Here is an 18,652-nt window from a genome sequence, read left to right on the forward strand (position 1 = left end):
CTCTTTCTGTAGCTGATTTCTTCTTGGACTCTTTGCTATAGACCGATTAGCTGTAAATTAGTCCAAGGTTTGGGCTATTAAGTTACAAATATAGGTTCCATGACACACGCGGCCATGGCTTTGCTTCTGCCCCTTCTCAATGAAAAATTGTTAGACACCCAGATGGAATAGATTTTCTACATTTGACAAGACATTTGTCATTTTTAAAAGGAGACCAAACCTAAGAATATATGTCATCAATATGGGGGTGGAGAAATGGCGGAGGAAGTGGGAGGGGGGCAAGGCAAGAGACAGTGCTTCAGATTACTGCCATTCCTGGACTATTTAAGACAGCTGCTAAAGGGAAGGAAGGAAGGAAGGAAGGAAGGAAGGAAGGAAGGAAGGAAGGAAGGAAGGAAGGAAGGAAGGAAGGAAGGAAGGAAGGAAGGAAGGAAGGAAGGAAGGAAGGAAGGAAGGGAGGGAGGGAGGGAGGGAAGGAGGGAGGGAGGGAAGGAGGAAGGAAGGAAGGAAAAGAGGGAGGAAGGGAGGGAGGGAGGAAGGAAAGAAGAAAGGAAGGAAAAGAGGGAGGGAAGGAAAGAGGGAGAGAGATGCAAAGAGAGAAGGAGGGAGGGAAGATGGAAGGAAGGAAGGAAGATTTAAGTCATAAACAAGTGATTATCGAAATCCAATTATATAGAAGTTCTGAGTTTATTTGATGACATTATTGTGGTTAATTCAATTCTTAACACAGACGGTTCAGATGGTTAACCCAAGAATAAATCACTAGAAGAAAAATGTATTTCATTTTGAGTAGGCTGATTTAGGTGTTTGAAACCCATTCTGCCTCTCTCACTTTTTCCATACACAGTACAAATTCTCACTGATAAGTGATTTCTCTTTAATTATTAAATTATTTCACTGCAGGTATATCTTTATTTAACCACCTTGGTTGGTCTTCCCTGAAACTAACTCTTCGAACATTTATTCAAGGGGAACTTTATTAACACTCATGTAATGTTTTCTAATAACTATTGCTTCCATCCTCCAGGGAATGCCACTGCAGAAAGTGTCTTTGTATTCATCTGGTTTTCAATTCTCTTTTCCCGGATCTTGCTTGTTTTTGTTACATCTTTTAGTATAATAAATGGAGTTGCTGGTTACAATGATCTTGCTGGTTCAGAGTAGGATTCCTGGAAAAGAAGGATTTAAGTCGAGGCTGAGGCAATAGGACTGTAAGGCTGTAATAAATTAGATTATGAATAAAATCTACTTGTGTGTGTGTATGAGAGAGAGAGAGAGAGAGAGAGAGAGAGAGAGAGAGAGAGAGAGAGAGAGAGAGAGAGAGAGAGACTAGAAAGGATAGTGTAAGCAGCAAAATCAGAGTGTTGGGTTTATTAACCAGACACACAAACCTGTGAGAAACAAAGAGACCCTGAGGAGAGTGGGTGTGAGTCAGTATGGGCCATTCTCAGAATTGTTGCAGTAAGTGGTAATAAAGCTAGGTGGGTAGAATGGACATTCAGGCTTCTACTGAGCTCCTTTGCTTTCCCTTCTTAAGACTGATTTGAAGCTCTAGGTGGCTCTGGACTGCAACTTTGGCCTGTTCATTTTCTGTTATTCACTATTTTCTGTTGTCTCTCCCTCCCCAAGAAATCCAGCAGTGGAGAATTTCTATGGTCTTTAGTGGCCATCTTTTCCTATCCTAGGCACCCAAGTCTCAAATTTGGTGGATGAAGGAGGAGGGAAGATACAGATAAAATGCTCTTTTCTTGTCATTTAGAGCCTCAGACTAAGGATATTGAGACCGCATCCATTTTAATCTTCCCACTTGCTTCAGCTTTTATTGCTTTGGCTGCAAAAAAAAAAAAAATTTAAAAAGGGAAAAAAATCCTTTTTTCACCAAGAAAGTAACACACACACACACACACACACACACACACACACACACACACACACACACAGTCCATTCTTCACTTCCAGACACAAGCTGAGAATATTTCAAAGTACCCCCATGGGTCAGAGTAGCTTAAGAGGTCCACTCCAGGTGCATGCAAGTGGATATGTGAAAGGTAGGCTAGGGAGACTAGAGGGGAGTCCTGGCTAAAACCTGAGAGAGGAAATAGGTTATAAAGACAAATGTGTATATAGATATATAATACTACACTCGATATATGTGTGTGTGTGTGTGTGTGTGTGTGTGTGTGAGAGAGAGAGAGAGAGAGAGAGAGAGAGAGAGAGAGAGAGAGAGAGAGAGAGAGAGAGCACACGCTTGGGGTGAGGGTAGAGTGTGGTAAGGAAGAGAAAAAAAGGAATAGTACTTTGGGGGAGGGGAGACTGGATCAGTAAAGTGACTGTGGCAAATATGGGAATCATCTTTGCTGTTCTAGAAATATCCAAAGCTCCAAGAAGAAAAGTATCTGTCATTCAGGCCGCGATCAGCTACAGTGAAATGTCCTGAGAATCTCCAGACCAACTGTATCTTCAGTCTGTCTGGGGTTAAGTTTCGCTTCTAGGAAAATCGGGACACCAGAGCGAGGAGAAGGGGCTTCTCTTCATTCAACTCTCTCTCAATCAGACTTTTAAAAATCTGTCCTAAATGCCGCGGAGGGGGATCCGGGCCCTCAAAGTACTGCCTGACGTCAGAGTTCAAATGGCAGCTGAGTAGTCTGTTCTCTCCGTGTGGGCTCCCGTTGCCTCCGCCTAATTGTCAGTGTACCAGGACTGGGATCACAATGCTCTGGTCCTTATGGCATCTTGATTATGCAAGAGAGGGGGAGGAGAGTGACTGATTTCACTAGGACTGACTGGTCAGTTCTGTTGGGGGAAAGGCGGGGGCGGTGGACTGGAAGCGAGGGGAGGGGAAGAAAGAAGAGAAGAGACCAGGGTGACTGGAGTAAGAGGGGAAGGGACTAAATGTGGGAGATTCGTGCCGATTCTCTCCTACCCAAGATCGGTTGTTAATTCACCCAACGGCTAGCTTCGGTTTTAGGGTAGGAACAGCCTAGTCAGGCTGGATCCACTGCTCCTGCTCCAATCCTTTCCTTTATGCCGCGATTCCTGGGAAAAGAGCAAGAGCTCTTGGTGGGGTATGAAGGGGATAGGGTGTCGGCGGCATTAATTTCAGCTTGGTTTTTCTGGGAGGAGAGGAATGGCTTGGGGGGGGGGAGGGCGGAGCGTGGAGCGGGGGGGGGGGGGAGAGTGCGGGGCGCGAGGGGATGCGATTTCGATATTACAACTACCACGCACTTGTGCTAGGTAAGGAGAGATTTTTGTCTCTGAGCTTTCTGCTTGCTCCCGCCCCCACGCCTCCACCCCCATCCCCTTTATTCCACGGATGCTGGCAATCGTCAGTGACCCTGAACTGTTCTCCGCTATGTTTGAAAAAAAAAAAAAAAAAAAAAACTGTCTCCGAAAGCTCAGACAAAAGGTTTCACGCGCACAAATATACTGTCATCCAGGCCTAAACGCAGCGCAGCTATAGCATCCGAGTCCACCGTGTGCGATGCAACCCGAAGCAGTTTAAAGCTCCACTTTTGGGGACAGAGATTGGGGGTGGGGGGCGGGGGAGAGAGAGGTATGGAATGGAGAACTTTATTCCAGAAATGAACTATCAGAGCCCAAGTATACAGGCATGGTCTGCATAACTGTTCGAGGAGTATAAAGCCTAATTCCGCCGCCACCTTACCGTCCGATTTGCTGTCCCCAAATTAAAAAAGACGACCCTCGTTATGTTTCCCCCCCCCCACTCCAGGCATAAGGAGTATCTACCTAAGGAGGTAGAAAAAATGTCGCTACTGTCATCCTTTCTGTTGTCGAACTGCAGAAATAACTTCGAGCTTTCTTCTAAAAGCTGGTGTGCCTCCTCTCCACTCCCCTCCCGTCCCAGTCAGACAATCTGTTGGTCCTATCACTCATGTGATAACTAACTGCAACTATAGGACGACTGGACTATCTTCACCGAGCGCTTGGGTGTGCCGGGACCCCTGCATTCGTTTTCCAAAGCACCTGGAAGAATGTCCTATGGAGAATAAATATTCTCTTCCTGTAGTCTATCATTTCTTCATTACCAATAATACTCGTCTGTAGCAAGAAGTAGCCTCGAACTGTGAATATTGATAGATGATAGTAGCGATATTCACAATCGATCGTTTAATAGTCAGACATCATAAATCATGTTCAATTCTTTGACAGTGCAGTACTTCACTTAATAATATAATTAAGATTAAAACTCAAGAAGTGTTGGGAGGCAGCGGGTATTGATAATTTCAAGTCCTGAATTCTGGATGCGATGATGGAATGCAAAAAGGATCCTTTAAAATATTTTATCCACTCCCCTAGGAGTCCCACGGCCCTCGTTCTATACTCTACCCCTACCCTTCCTTTTCTAGTACCTTTCTTTCCCTTACTCACACACTACCTTTTCCCGCTGTCCTCCACATCCACTGCCGAATGACCTAAGCAGGAAGCTGGCAGGTTATTTCTTAGAAAAGATGACTGGGAAGCATACATAGGAAAAAGAGAAATGTTTAAGGTACTGAAGTATTCTTTTTGTTCCTGAAATTTTTCTTTTCATAATCTTCCCCAGTCTGAGAAAAAAATGAGGTTCATTTTCTTTAGTCTAATAGAGAACCCTCAAGAAAGTTTACAATGATAATAATAATGATAATTATCATCCATCATCATCATCATCATCACCATCCTTCTCCTCACCACAAACGGCCAACTACATTTCCGACTTAATTATTTCTTTTTCCACTATATTCTCCAAGTCTTATTGTTGTCATATTCTCTGTCTTTTGCTTCGAGCTTGAACTCTAAGTGACAAAAGTATATATAGTTCAGCTGGAATACTTTGGTGAGGAGAACCATGTCTTCCAAGGAGCATTGCTATACATTCTGGAGTATAGGGTATGGCTGATTATAAAGTGCAGCTGAAATTATTTCATTGAGTGGAATATTAATCAAATCAATCAGAGTTGACAAGAGAAATATTTGAAAGAAGTTGATAATTTACAACTTTGTTATTAGTTAAGAATATTTTGCCTTGTAGCAATAATTAATAACTTTTAAAGAGGAACTACATAGAGACCATCGAATAGCTCTTATGTTAAACAGGAGGAAAGATAAAGGGAATAAATGAATCACTAGTAAAAACAGGAAGAAATTAAGCCTTGTGTCGAGGTAGTAAAAACCTAAAAATATGATAGGGGGATAGAAAGGAAGGGAATTAGACTCAATGAAAGATCATCAGGAAATAAACTAAAAGTGTGAAAAGAGACAATAAATCAGAAACTTAATTTGGTAATCAGAACTCCATGAAAAGATTGGGTAAAGGTTAAATTTCAAATGGTCAAGAAGCCCATCAAAATTAACAGTGCAGTTAAAATATATACTTTCAAAGTAACCTGCCTGATTTCAGACAAGAGCCAAAGTATACTTTCTTTTATTGTCATTGAGGTTTTTTTTTTTTTTTTGTTTGTTTGTTTAAATAGTTACTTTTTACTTTAGTGAGGTAATTGGGGTTGTTTGGTCAGGGTCATGAAACTAGGAAGAATTAAATGTCTGACACAGGATCTGAACTCAGGTCCTCCTGATTTCAGGGCTGTATTTCACTGTGCTATCTAGCTACCCTCATTTTGTTGTCATTGTTAACATGTATGTCTTCATTGACTAAACACAAACATGTGAAAGTTTTCCCCCAAATTCATTCCTCCGGACGCTATGATCTTTCCTGTTTATAGTATTATCTCCTCTTAAGCTTCATCCTCTCCAAACCGCTGATAAAGCTCCACATTGGTGACTTGATTGTCCCCAACCTAATTCATCAACTAGACAAAATAATGACTTGTTGGAAAACAATAAATAATTTTAGTGCCTGAACTTTTGAAGACTCTATTTCAGTAACTAGGCTTATTAGAAATAATGCAAAGATTCCCAGCTTCCCAAGGGCTGCCATCTCCCCAAACTTTTATTTACTGGAGAGTTTACTATGCTAGAATGGCAAGGAAAAAAAAAAACTTTGGCAAACTTTATCTCTTCTTTATTATAAGCTTCAGTCTTGCCTTCATAAGCCTAGCCTATCCTACAAAAGGTAGCTAGAGATTGAGATTTATTGGTCTCTAAATGAAAAGATTCATTCGATATAAGAGGTTAACTCCAAGTTCCTAAAACCGTGACTAGCATTGGCAAGCGTCTCTGCCAAGTCAGCACAAAAGCAGTTCAAAGAAATCTTTAAAAATACACACAGATATACATACGCGCCAAGACACTCTCACACTTTAGCTTCAAATGCAATTTGCTTTTCATTTTTGTTTCTTTTCGCTATCACAAAGCACTGAGCCCTGTTGTAGGTAGTTGGAAGGTTTTCGTTTTTTTTTTTTTTTTTTTTCATGCTGAACTTTGCCATCTTGGTGCCGACTAACCTCTTTTTCTTTTCCTACAACTGAATGAAAGACTCAGGGGGAAAAAAAAGATTAAGAAGTAAACGAAGTACAAAAAGAAGAAAAAATAAACTAATTCATAGACAGCAGAACAACACATTTTCAAATGAGATGGAAAACAAGAGATGGGGGGTGAGGGGGTGGGAGGGACAGGGACAAAAAGTGAGATAAGAGAGGGTGGAGGGAAGAGATGGACATAGTGAGCCAAGACGGTGAGAAGATGGAGATCCAATAGAAATAGTGGAGTGTCTCATGTCATGATGGGATGTGTGTACATGTGTGTATTCTGTGTGTATGCAGGGGGTAGACTAGGAGAGGGAGAAAAAATAATCCAGGAGCCAGTAAAAGAGGAGACAGACGCTTGGGAGCTAAAGCAAAGGCAAGGGGCAAGATCCATGTGAGGAGACCATGCTATGGAGATGCTAATGAGGGAAAATTAACCCTCCTATTTGTTACATTGCTTAAAGATCAATGCCTGACCCAAAGGCTGAAGAGAGAGCATACTTTTGCAAAGAAGATATGAGATAATCGGTTTGAGACCCACACTTTCTAATACAAATAAGTAAGGAGAAATATGGAGAGAGGGAGCTAATTTTAAAGGAAACATTTAAAGAAAGCCTTGGAGGCCTAAGAACAAATGAGCAGAAATGTTTATATTTGCTGTAATGTAGTAGGAACAACTAGGTTGGAGCATTCAGGAAAGGAGAGGCAGTACACAGAATATTATGAATATCTTAATCTCATTTTCTCCAGTTTGTCATCAAATATATACAAGATAACTGGGCCAAAATCAAGCAACAAATGGTGATAAATTGATTTTATTTCTGGAAATAGTATTACTTAGCAAAGAGTTTTTTTTTTTTTTTTTTTTAAGGTACAAGGACAGAAAGAGGGAAAAAGAAAAAAAGATATTAGAAAGGCTCTTAAAATATATTTTTTAAATTCATGATTCTAAGCATAGTCATAAATTACATCTTCCAAGGAGGAGAGAAAAAAGATGTAGTTTCATGTTTTCTTTAAATGTCAACTGAAGGAACATTAGTCTCTGATGCAACAAAAAGGAAGGAGGATTGACTTGACAGAGTTCTGGGTTTGACATAAAAAGGCAGTTGGGCTAAGCAAGGCATTGGTCCTTTCTATTTTTTTTTTTTAATGTTTTCATTGAAACTAGAAATCAAACATATGGAGAAAAATCAGAGAGACAAATGGAGCCAGAGAGAGAGATTGCCTGAAGTAGTTTGGTTGATAGAGGCTAATGCTACTCCTAGTGAGGTTGTGTTTCAAGTAACACATCAGCAAACCACAATATTAGTGACACTGATAGAACAAAATTATTTTTTAACGTTTTGAGGAAAAGGGAACAATATGAAATTAGTGAATAGAAAAATTTCCCCAGTCATTCATCACAATTAAAGAAACATTGGATGCATATGATAGTATTTTTCTTTGTAATGTTTCACTAATGCAATGAGAAATAAATAAAATCTAAGAAAACTTTTCTACTTTGTATTACCCTTTTCTCCTGTCTTGTGAATTATAACTGCTTTGAAAGTAAGACTTGTTTTTTGAGAAAGGATATCGCTTTGCAAGAAAATCAGTGTATCTCCCCACCCCCATACCCTTACCCAACTCCATTTCTGCTCTTTTTTTCCCTTCATCTTTCCTTCCATCGTCTCTCCCTTCCTCCTTTCCCTCCTTTTCTTTCTTTCTTCCTTCCTTCCTTCCTTCCTTTCTTCCCTATTTCATGAAGTCCACAATAATTTAGGTTTTGATACTCTTCATTTCCCAAGTCATGGGACTTTTAATTAGCAATGTGGCTGGAAATGAGGCAGTAACTTGTTGTCTGGGACTGAATGGTGTAGGAGGAAAGAAAAACCTGGTGTGTGAAGAGTCTGTGTCGACCTCAGTTGAAAACACCTCTCTAGTTTGAAAAAAAAATATGTTGAAGGGAAAGACGGATTATATTAATTAATAAGGGAGTTCCTTTTTGTAACACTCACATCAGGGCTTCCTCCTTCAATGGCTCCATGGCCGGGTTCTCTCCTGATCACACGGGGAAAATAGTATCAGTACTTCTGTTAGTTCCTAGAAATTTTTATGTATTCTACCTCTAAAACTTTGGCCAAATTCAGACTAAAGTACAGAAATTTTGCCTAGAGACATCCAGGAAAAGTGGAAAGAAGATATTTTTGACTGGGGATCAATTTCTGTTCAACAAGAGAAATTATATCCTAAACTCCTCAGAAGTAGGAAGGAAGGAGAGAAGGGAAAGAGACTGACAGGCAGAAAGTCAAAAAAAGAAGACTGCTAATTATGAAAAACGTGAGTTTTTACCTTTAAAAGCTAATGCATTGCCATGGATATTAAACAATCATTTATCATATTAATATCAAACAAACTAAAAAAAAAAAGTGGAAACAGAGAGATGCCGAGCAGAATAATAATTCAATAGAAATGAAATTAATAAATAAAAACCAGAAGGATAATCACAATAAAGTAAGTCATAGTTGACTGGAGGGGAAGGGGAGAGAATAGCTAACATTTGTATAAGGCTTTAAGATCTGCAGAGTGATTTACATATATTGTCTCATTTGATATAGAAAAGAAATAGGCTAATGTTAGCCGAAGCACTCACAAAGTAGATACAAACTATCTACTGTAACAATTTAGAAAGAGAGGTGATAGGGTTTATAATTTTACACTTTTTAGCAACAAGTATTGAAAGATCAAAACTAATTGATTGTTGGATTATTTGGAATTTATCCAAAGAGCAATATAGATGTAATTGTATGTTGCTTAAAACTATTTCTGGGATAGTGTGAAATTAATAAAAATCATAAACTGTAAACCCATAAACTTACTTCTCCCCCCTCCCACTAAGTAGAAATTGATATTTGAAAATCTTTGCAAATATGGAGGGGGAGAAAAGAATTGTAGAATCGCAATAAAATCTAAACTGCTAATTCATATTAGGTCATTCAAAAAGAAGTCAGAATTTTTTTTTTCTGCTACCCTTTCTGTTCTTCAATTAGAGGGTTCCCATTTCGTATATGTAACATGTTAAAAATTGAACTAAGTAGATGTGTTCCCTTCCTCTCCAAAGTGGAGAGAAATACCTAGATAAAGGAAGATGGCATTATTTTTTTTCCCTGTGTGTCTTTTCCCCCCTAGAAAACCAACATCTGTCATCTGCTAACCAGTTCATCAAATCTGAACTTTCCCAGAGAAAGCTGAAAATGCTGCGAGTCATTTAAAAAAAAAAAAAAAAAACCCAACAACAAAAAAACCGAACACGACAAACTATGAGTTCTCCCGTGATAGTAAGATCTTTTTCCATTGTCATCTCACGTACACTTGTCAGTGTTTAGAATTGGCACTGTGACTTTAGTTGGCAGTTGGTATTACCTAGAAAAAGAAGCTATGAAAAGCTCTGAAAATTCATTAGTGATTGTAAGGAATTCTGTGTTTTGAACAAGTTAGGGATAACCATCAAAGGCACAGTTCCAGCGCAACTTGTATATGACTTTTGCGTTCCAGAGCGTGATTGCAGTTTGAAATCTGCAAAACTCCACGTCACCCCTTTGCCTCTTACTTGCAGCCCGCCCTTTGACACAGCAGGATTGAAGTCGGGACTGAAGGTCTTTGGAGGTCTCTGAGTGTGACAGTACTTAGAATAGCGGGTAGATGGCACAATTTTCTAACATTTAGAGAGAGGAGCCCACGCTGGGAGCAATAAGTCCATTTAAAAGCCCTTTATTTAAAAGGAACAAAGATAACTGACAAGCAAAGTACAGAGACATCTCAATGAAAATTCGAGAGAAGAAAGAAAAACGAGGGGCCAAAGAAAATACCAACGAGGTTTCACTTAAAAGTCCAGTACCCTTTCCCTTGAAAAGGAGGGAAAAGAAAGCTATATCCCAGGCAAATAAGATAAAAAACAAAACAAACAAACAAAAAAAAAACCAAAAAAAAAACCACATATCCATATTTCGAAATCAGTACTCATGATTTAATGAAGATAAGCATCCCGAGAAAATTGGGGGGGTACCCCACATGTTTGAGAGGCAGTTTTTTGAAATGGATTCCAGGTTTATAGAACAATGGTATCTGAGAGAGGGAATACTTGGAAAACTCCATTAAGGACACCTCCTGCTTTCTTCAAGCTAAGGTTTAAGAAGGAAAACAATGTGGGATAGAGGACAGGTAATACCTGTAGACCTGAGTCTAGATTGAGTATGTACAGTCCCAGCTTCTAAGCTAATTCAAAAGCCAAACCCTTGTATATTTGCCAAAACCCGGACAAAGGCAAATCTACGCCTGACGCTCCCTTTATAAAGCTTTTCTGTCCCACCATTCTGGAATTCTGAAGACAAGCCAGAGATTCAATTCAAAGATTAAAAGCTGGTCACTAGGTTTAGCCCAAGTTTGTAGGGAAATTTGTACCCTGAACCTAAGTAGAGAGCATTCACTGAAACATTTGGAAACCGCCCTTCTCCAAAATCTCGCAAGATTGTTGATAAAAGGATTAGATAATTTAGCTCCCATTAAAGAAACTACCAGATTCTAAATAAACAAAATTAAGCAACAATGAAAACCTAAGACTTCATCAAAACCCATAAAGAAAAAAAATACACACACACACACACACACACACACACACACACACATATATATATATATATGCCACGTATTCCACTCCAAAGAGTGCCAAGCCAGGATGCATTTCAGCGGTGTAAATACTCTAACCTGGAAAATACAATCGCCTTGCAACAGTAAATGTTTCAACTCCTACTCCCCAAATAAGAGAAGGGAGTGGGGGAAAGAACAAATCTCTCGGGATACATAAGTATGTTGTTTTACAGCAAAGACACAATATAAATTCAAAAACCTTGGAGTAAAGTTGAGAATCTGTGAGTCTGGAAAGACGTCAGTTGGGTATAAAAGATTATATTTGGGTGGGTGCTCTCCAACATTGAGTAAATCTCTCTCCCCTCGCTGAAGGCGAATCCCTGTTGATAAATCCATCATTACGGTTTGGATATAGGGAAGGAGCCGCGCCACTAAATTTATCTTACATTTGTAGCGCTTTAATAGACATTTATTAAATGCTTTTAGAGAGAGGCATGGGGCGCGTGATTACATCCTAGTTATAGACAGAACATAAAGACTCATGTTAACACCCATTTGCAGGAAGGAAGGAAAAGGGGGTGGGGTGGGACAGGCAGAAGGCAAAGAGAAAAAGCCAGAAAAGAAGATACGGACAAAGAAACAAAGAATGGACATAAGTTGAGGTAGTCTGACTGGCAGTGCGAGCAGGAGGAAAGTGAACCTAAATCCTCCAATTTTCTCCTACTTTTCGAGCGTCTCCCTTTCCTTTCTGAGACCAAGTAAACCGTATTTCATTGTAAACACCCTGCTGGTTAGGGCGCATGGGATCTGGGACAATAGTCTCATCAGACTGCTTCCTACTTCAGCCCCCAGCCCCACCCCCACCTCCGCTTTTAACTCTTAAGTTAAGTAGTTTCCAACTGAGGAGTCTCAAGGGACCAGCCAAATTTAAGGAAAGAGAAGGAAAAGAAGCCGGGTTCAACTTGGGCAGCAAAGCCCCTTTCCCTACTAGAATACCTCGAAAGAGTCACTTCAAAACACACACAACCTCCCCCGCAAGGGAATAAAAATATTTATGACTTCAAGACAGACACACAGACACACAATATCGTTCTCCTGGCAATGGGATAGAAATGGGTTATTTGATCCTCCAATTCTCACCCCATCCCGGAGCACGATGCAGGAGGCCTCGCCTCCTTTGCAGAGTCCTCATTTATTAAGGAAGAAGATGCCTTGTTTGCCTCGTGGGGATCTTTTTACCCGAAGACCCACAGAACTAATGTCTCCACCCAAGCCGGAGAGAGCGGGGAGGGAAAGGGCATCTGTCCTCTTCCCCTCCAGTTACACTCTGTAGATTTAATGTCACCTTTGGGTACCAAGCAAGTTATCTCTTCTCAGTTAGGCTCTGATCAGATTAAGGACCTTGTAATCAGCTATCACCAAGACTCCTACACTTCTCTCACTAGGAGTTTGACTTTGAGGATTGCCTGGTTCTTCCAATTCCCAGGGGTCTGCAGCTTGTCTTTACTCTTAAGGCCTTCCTGGGCTCTCACTCATCCCCAAATGACCTTATCAAAAAGTGAAACCTTGCTATCTCTTGCCTTCCTTCTCTCACTTCATCCCCTTTCTTTTCGTCCTTCAGATACTCTCAGGAGAACACAATCCCTGGTAACTGTCTTAAAAAATAAGTAGGGAATACTTTTGGCAACCCCCTTCTGTCCCCCTCCCCCTTTAAACAGAACTTCGACTATCTAAAAGTTTCCATAAGAAAATAAATACAAGTGACATTGTGCTAGAGAAAAGCTCATTAGTTCGTTGTCCAACCCTAATAAAGGAACAGGAGTGCAAATTATAGAGTTCAACTTGAACACACGCTCTGTCAACTAAAATCAGCCCAGTTCGAGCTTGATTCAAATTGCTGCTAACTTGCTCCGCTATTCTCCACCCCTTCCCCAATTCCCACCTCCCTCCCAAAGAAGGAGGTGGGGTGGAAAAATATGGTTCCAGAGGGGGTAATGATCAAGCCTTTCCTTTCGGAAGCCTGTGCCACCTCATTTCCCATCAGTAATCCCAATAAAATTAACGTGGCTGCAATTGAAAAGAGGAGGGCCGGAGACACTCCTGAAAAAACATATTCTCTCCAGCAAAAGGTAAAAAGCAAAACTGTTCTTTGTTTGGCTAATTAACAAAGGCCAAACTAGGAAAGCAGATGTGTTTGCTTAGCTAATCATAGGAATGTTTTTTTTTTAAGGAGCTTCATCTTGAGGTGGCCATGGGTGAGGGAGACTAGAAGGGGGTACAAACACCCCCTCTTTGTTGATAGGATATCTCCACCCTATTAAAAGATCCTAATGGGAATATCTATCACTATCCCACTCCCTACCTATACCATTAGAGCCCAGTCTTCAAGCAAGAACCCTCAACCTTTTGCTTGCCCTTCTGGCCTGTTAGACATTGAAGGGGAAAAAAAATAAAGTTTTAATGACACAGATGCCATATTAAATAAGGCAGTTTTACAATTCACTTTGAATAGGACCCTAACTTATTACAAGTGTGTTATCAGAAGAACGATAAGATTTATAACTCCAAGAGCCAGCTTTTCGCTTTAACGACAATAGAGAAGAAATCTGTTTTCTATTAGACAGCAGAGGATGGCTATCCTTGAGCATTCGGGTATTTAAAGATGCATCCAGGCGGGAGAATACCATGGACCCCTTTGTGTTTCCATATTAACTAGATTTTCTCTTTCCCCTTTGGCTATAGAAACTAGTCTCCTTGCTGGGTTAGCACCTCTCTCGCATTTTAGCTCGAGAATGGGAAAAAAAAAAAAAGATAGGAGGGAAGGGGGAGGCCCTTTCTCTCTTGGTTTATGCAGCAAAACTATTTCCCTGTCTTTCTTTGCGGTACAAAAGGCTGCTTTCCCCTAAACCAACACATTAAGCAAACTTTAAAAAACTGGGGTCCTATTACAAACCAACGCCCAGGACTAACTGCTTTAAAATTACTGCATAATTAGATTTAGTTGAATTTCACCATTAATTAGGCAGCCGCACTGCGGGGAGCCTTTGAAATCTGAGAAAATGGGAAAAATCATCTGAAGCACGTTTTTTAAACTTAACTTCAATAAATCTTGACAAGGCTTGGAATTCCCGAAGTATCTTTCCCCTCTGAAGGCTAGCGAAGGAGAGAAGGGTTTGTTGGACTGGGCACTGGGTTCGAGGTGGAGGAAAAAAATCCCTTTTCTTAATGGGCAATCTCATTTTCTGTTGAGGGCCTTGGTGCTGGGTTTAAATCAAGTCCTTCTGCCTTGAAATAAAGAAAGAGAGAGAGAGAGAGAGAGAGAGAGAGAGAGAGAGAGAGAGAGAAACACCTCTCAAAAAATACCTGATGACTTTTTAAAAAAGAAATCAAAACTCACAGCTAGACTACACTATAAAAAATTCTGTTTAGTGATTATACAAAATTGAATGATACCAATGTGTTATAGGTTGAAACCCTCTACATATTCCTGCACATCTACCCAGATGCTTGCACTCAGTGACTGAAAACAACCTATCTCTTCATCCATATCCTGGCATTCATCAGCTCTATATCAGAAATAAAGCATTTTCTGTAACTTTGACATTCAAGCATTGAGCCCTTTCCACGAAACGGCCGGCATACAAATCATTACTACCTACAATAAAACACCAAATTCAAGGATTTCATTAATAGGGATAAGAACTGAGGGAGGGAGGTCTCTAAATTCTCTTCTCTTTTCATCTCTCTCTCTCTCTCTCTCTCTCTCTCTCTCTCTCTCTCTCTCTCTCTCTCTCTCTCTCTCTCTCTCTCTCTCTCTCTCTCTCTCTCTCTCTCCTCTTCCTTCTACTCTCTATCCTTTTCCTTCTTCCTTTCCTTTTCTTGTTTCATTTTACTATTCAAAGAGAAAGGTCGTTTCAGATGGAGTCCTCCCCCCCCCTTTTTTTTTTTTTTTTTTTTTTTTTTTAGAAATCTGGTTCTGAAGGGGGAAATAGGCATTATTTCAAGTTGGCGGCATAGGGTGAACAGGGGAAGGGGGGGTGCTTTGCTACAAATGTTTTTCCTAGGAATTCTGCTGATTTAATTACAGAATAATCGAGGACATGCACTTACTTGCTGGCTAAGAGTTTTAAAGACGGTTTTCTGGTTACAGATGGAATGGCCTTTAGCTTCTACCCCCCTCACACCCTCCCCCCCTTACCCCCCCACCCGCTAACCAATGTGTTTTCTATTACTAAGCGCTGCCTTTGCTTAGCAGCTCAGCTCTTGCGTTGCATTGGGAGACGCCATGTTGGCTCAGCTAATAGGACCAAGTCAAAAGCAAGCTTAAAGGCATAGTTTCACACGCTCGATCTCTCCCAGAACGCCCCAACCCCCACTCCAGCCCCCCGCCCCTTTACCACTTAACGCGGAGTCGAGGCATAGAACCTCAATGCAACAAGCACCCCTTACTTTTCTCGGGCTCAGGCAGAATTCCGTTGCACATAAGTGGGGGCAGGGATGAGGAAAGGGGGAGCAGACAGTTTACAAGACCCTCTGCGAACTCAAGTCCCCCACTTGTGCAGTTGGCTGGAGAGTACAGATCATTCTTTTAAGTAAGTCCTGAAAACTGGTTCTAACTTTGAGATCCAGCCCCTTGCCCCAGGAAGAAAAACTAATAGGGAACTCAAAACTGAAAAGGAATTACATCAACCAATCCAGAATTTTTTCTCTCTTTTAAATCTTTCCCCAGGTTTGTTTTGAAAGTAGTGAGAAGCTGCGATCTCTCCTTTCCTCGGACTATTGTTGCAGATTGCGTCTGCCTGTGTCCCTCACATCCCGTGCACAGAGAGAGGGGAGGGGGAGTAGAGGGAGAGGAAAGAAATAGAGCGAGCTCAGATCAGATTAAAAAAAAAAAAAAAAAAAAAACCCGCAAGGAAAAAGAGACACTTAAAGGGAAAGAGTCGCCATGTTTAGCAGCTTTTTTTTTTTTTTTAAGATCTCGTCAATTTCACATAGAACGCGCTCTTCAGTCCCAGCCCTCCTCTTTTGTCCAATTCAGTCGCTGCAAAGATCTTTTGTTCTAACGCAGCATGAAAAGAAAAACTTTCTTTAAACGCAATAAACTTAAACCTAACTCAAGTCTCTAAACAAATCCTCCTCTGGGCAATCTAAACATATACAAGGGGTTTTGTTTTAACCATATGAATATTCTATTCACTGTTAGCCTCTCAGAACCCAAGCTTACAGCAGAAACTTAGAGAAGGTGTAGCAATAGAAGAAATATCTTATGCGATCTTACACTGCATGCTTAAAACATACGAAAACAGGGAATGTCTTTGCTTTGAAATTCATAAATTATAATTTAATGCCAATGATAATTTACAACAAATGGCTCTTTACAAAAACAAAAAACAAAACAACTAGCAGAAAACAAACAAGAAAAATATGCTGTTTTAGTATTATTTAAAAACTTCATACTCACAAGAATGCCTCTTCAGTATGGGGGGGGGACTAGATCTAAAAGATCAGCAATATCCTTTAATAATAATGATGATATAGTACTACTACTATTATCACTACTACTACCAATAACAAAAATATGTGATGGGTCATATTAAAACTGCCAGAATGCACAAATAATAATACAACATTTTCTGAAACTGAAGATCAATATTTAATAAACTTTAAATTTCCTTCCTTCCTTCCTTCCTTCCTTCCTTCCTTCCTTCCTTCCTTCCTTCCTTCCTTCCTTTCTTCCTTCCTTCCTTCCTTCCTTCCTTCCTTCCTTCCTTCCTTCCTTTCTTCCTTCTTTCCTTCCTTCCTTCCACAAAGTATGATATCGAATGGTTGGGGGGAGCTTCAAACAGGAGCAAAATTGCAAGCTTTCTCTCTCTCTCTCTCTCTCTCTCTCTCACACACACACACACACACACACACACACACACACACACACACACACATACACACACACACACATACACCACAGCATCTGCACCAAACCAAAGGAAAAAAGAAAAAGAAAAGAAAGACTTAAAACCAAAATATTTTTTCCTTCCAATTCATCTCTCTTTTTCTTTCAAAAAATATATTTTTTTTAAGGGCAAGAACTACTCTGACTACAGATACATCAGCTACATAACCAGAAGTGTACGGATGTTGATATGTACTTAGCTGCAATATAAAATATACTGATGGTCATGCTCTCACAGTCTATTTTTTAAAGCAATCCCATCGTATACCATCATATATACATTTTAAAAAGACTCTTCATGCTGAAGCTAAAATCACTCAATTTGAAGTCCTCTCCACAATAAATGAGAACCACAGAATATTTTGATAATCTCACACACACTTAAAGAAAACTCATTGCAAACAACTGCCCTATATTTACAATGCCGCTATTAGTTTGCTTGAATGATCTTGTTCGTGAATGTCAGAAATGTACAAAAGATTTTTTCTGATCATAAAATAGATACTGATCTCAAGATTCTTAATACTTTTTACAACAATACCTTTCCTATACAGGCACTTAAGTGTGACAAATATAAGGGCCTTCTCTGGAAAATCCATTTTTAATTAAAAGGAGGATTACGTGAATAGGGGTGGTTTACTATATCAGACCAGCACTTCCTAAAGCAGAGATAAACCATGAACTTCATCTTTACCCTCCCAACCCCAAATTAAACAGGCAAATACACTACTCCATGTTTGAACAAACTTACTGTGAGAAGTAAATAAATCAAACACCTAGGGCAAACTCTAAGAAAGGTGAGGTGGACTTTTTTCCGATGCAAAGACAGTGGTGACAGCCAAACAAGTTTCAGATATCAAATAATATTTTAATTTCTGAATACTTTCAATTTTCCTTGGAATATAACACACAAAGACTCGACCAAACAGTTCAGTTATTATAACTTTTACAGTATACAGAAATGTTGCACTTAAAAAAAACCTTCAGTTTTTTTAACACAAACTGTAAACTCTAAGATACTGAATCAATCACGTTACCTATAAGTGCCAACAGTGTTATTTTGTCATGCTGATTTCAATGGTATTTTTTTAAAAAGGGAAAATATCAACAATTATTATAATACAAAGGGTTTGCAAATATACAAACAGATATAGGAGTCTCATAACAATTCAAGATCTATGCCGGACCCAATTCAAATTACAAAAGTTCACTTTTTATTCAAAACTTCAGCTTGTGTCTTGGACACATCCCTTGACCGCCAATAAAATTCCACAGTTCATTCTTTCTTAAAATATTAAGAAAAAAAGGCTAGATTTGTTATGGGGAAGGATTTGTGGGGTCTTTTTTTTGGGGGGGTACTTAAGTGTTGTGTGTGGTTCCTTTGGGTCTGTAATTAGAGCTCTCAGCTTCAGCTAAATTTTGGTCACCACTTATAAGTGCGTTTCCATCATAAAGTAGCCTTTTAAAGTTTTATGTCTTCCTATGATATTTTCGTGGACTCAGTTTTAATTCTTGCAGAACATATATTTTAAGGATACACAGTTTTTAAGAAGCCAAGATTATATCAAAAATTATTATAGAACCACAGAATAAACTGGTTTGGAACCAGAAAAATACAAAAAAGAACAGCTATAGGTACATAGACACAGGACAA

General features: G+C 39.7%; 1 long non-coding RNA gene across 2 annotated transcripts; it reads right to left on the reverse strand.

Annotated features, from left to right (window-relative positions):
- Nucleotides 1–668: 668 nt before the first annotated feature.
- LOC127551354 (uncharacterized) lies at nt 669–16,942 on the reverse strand. Of its 2 annotated transcripts, XR_007951062.1 has the most exons (3): nt 15,498–16,942; nt 2,924–3,036; nt 669–1,169 (listed from the first exon to the last, which is right to left on the reverse strand). It is a non-coding gene; the product is annotated as an uncharacterized LOC127551354 (long non-coding RNA). The 2 variants fall into 2 exon arrangements; XR_007951061.1 differs by lacking the exon at nt 15,498–16,942 and having other exon boundaries at nt 2,924–11,052.
- Nucleotides 16,943–18,652: the final 1,710 nt, after the last annotated feature.

Source organism: Antechinus flavipes, chromosome 2 (genome assembly GCF_016432865.1).
Source record: "Antechinus flavipes isolate AdamAnt ecotype Samford, QLD, Australia chromosome 2, AdamAnt_v2, whole genome shotgun sequence".
NCBI classification, from domain to species: domain Eukaryota; kingdom Metazoa; phylum Chordata; class Mammalia; order Dasyuromorphia; family Dasyuridae; genus Antechinus; species Antechinus flavipes.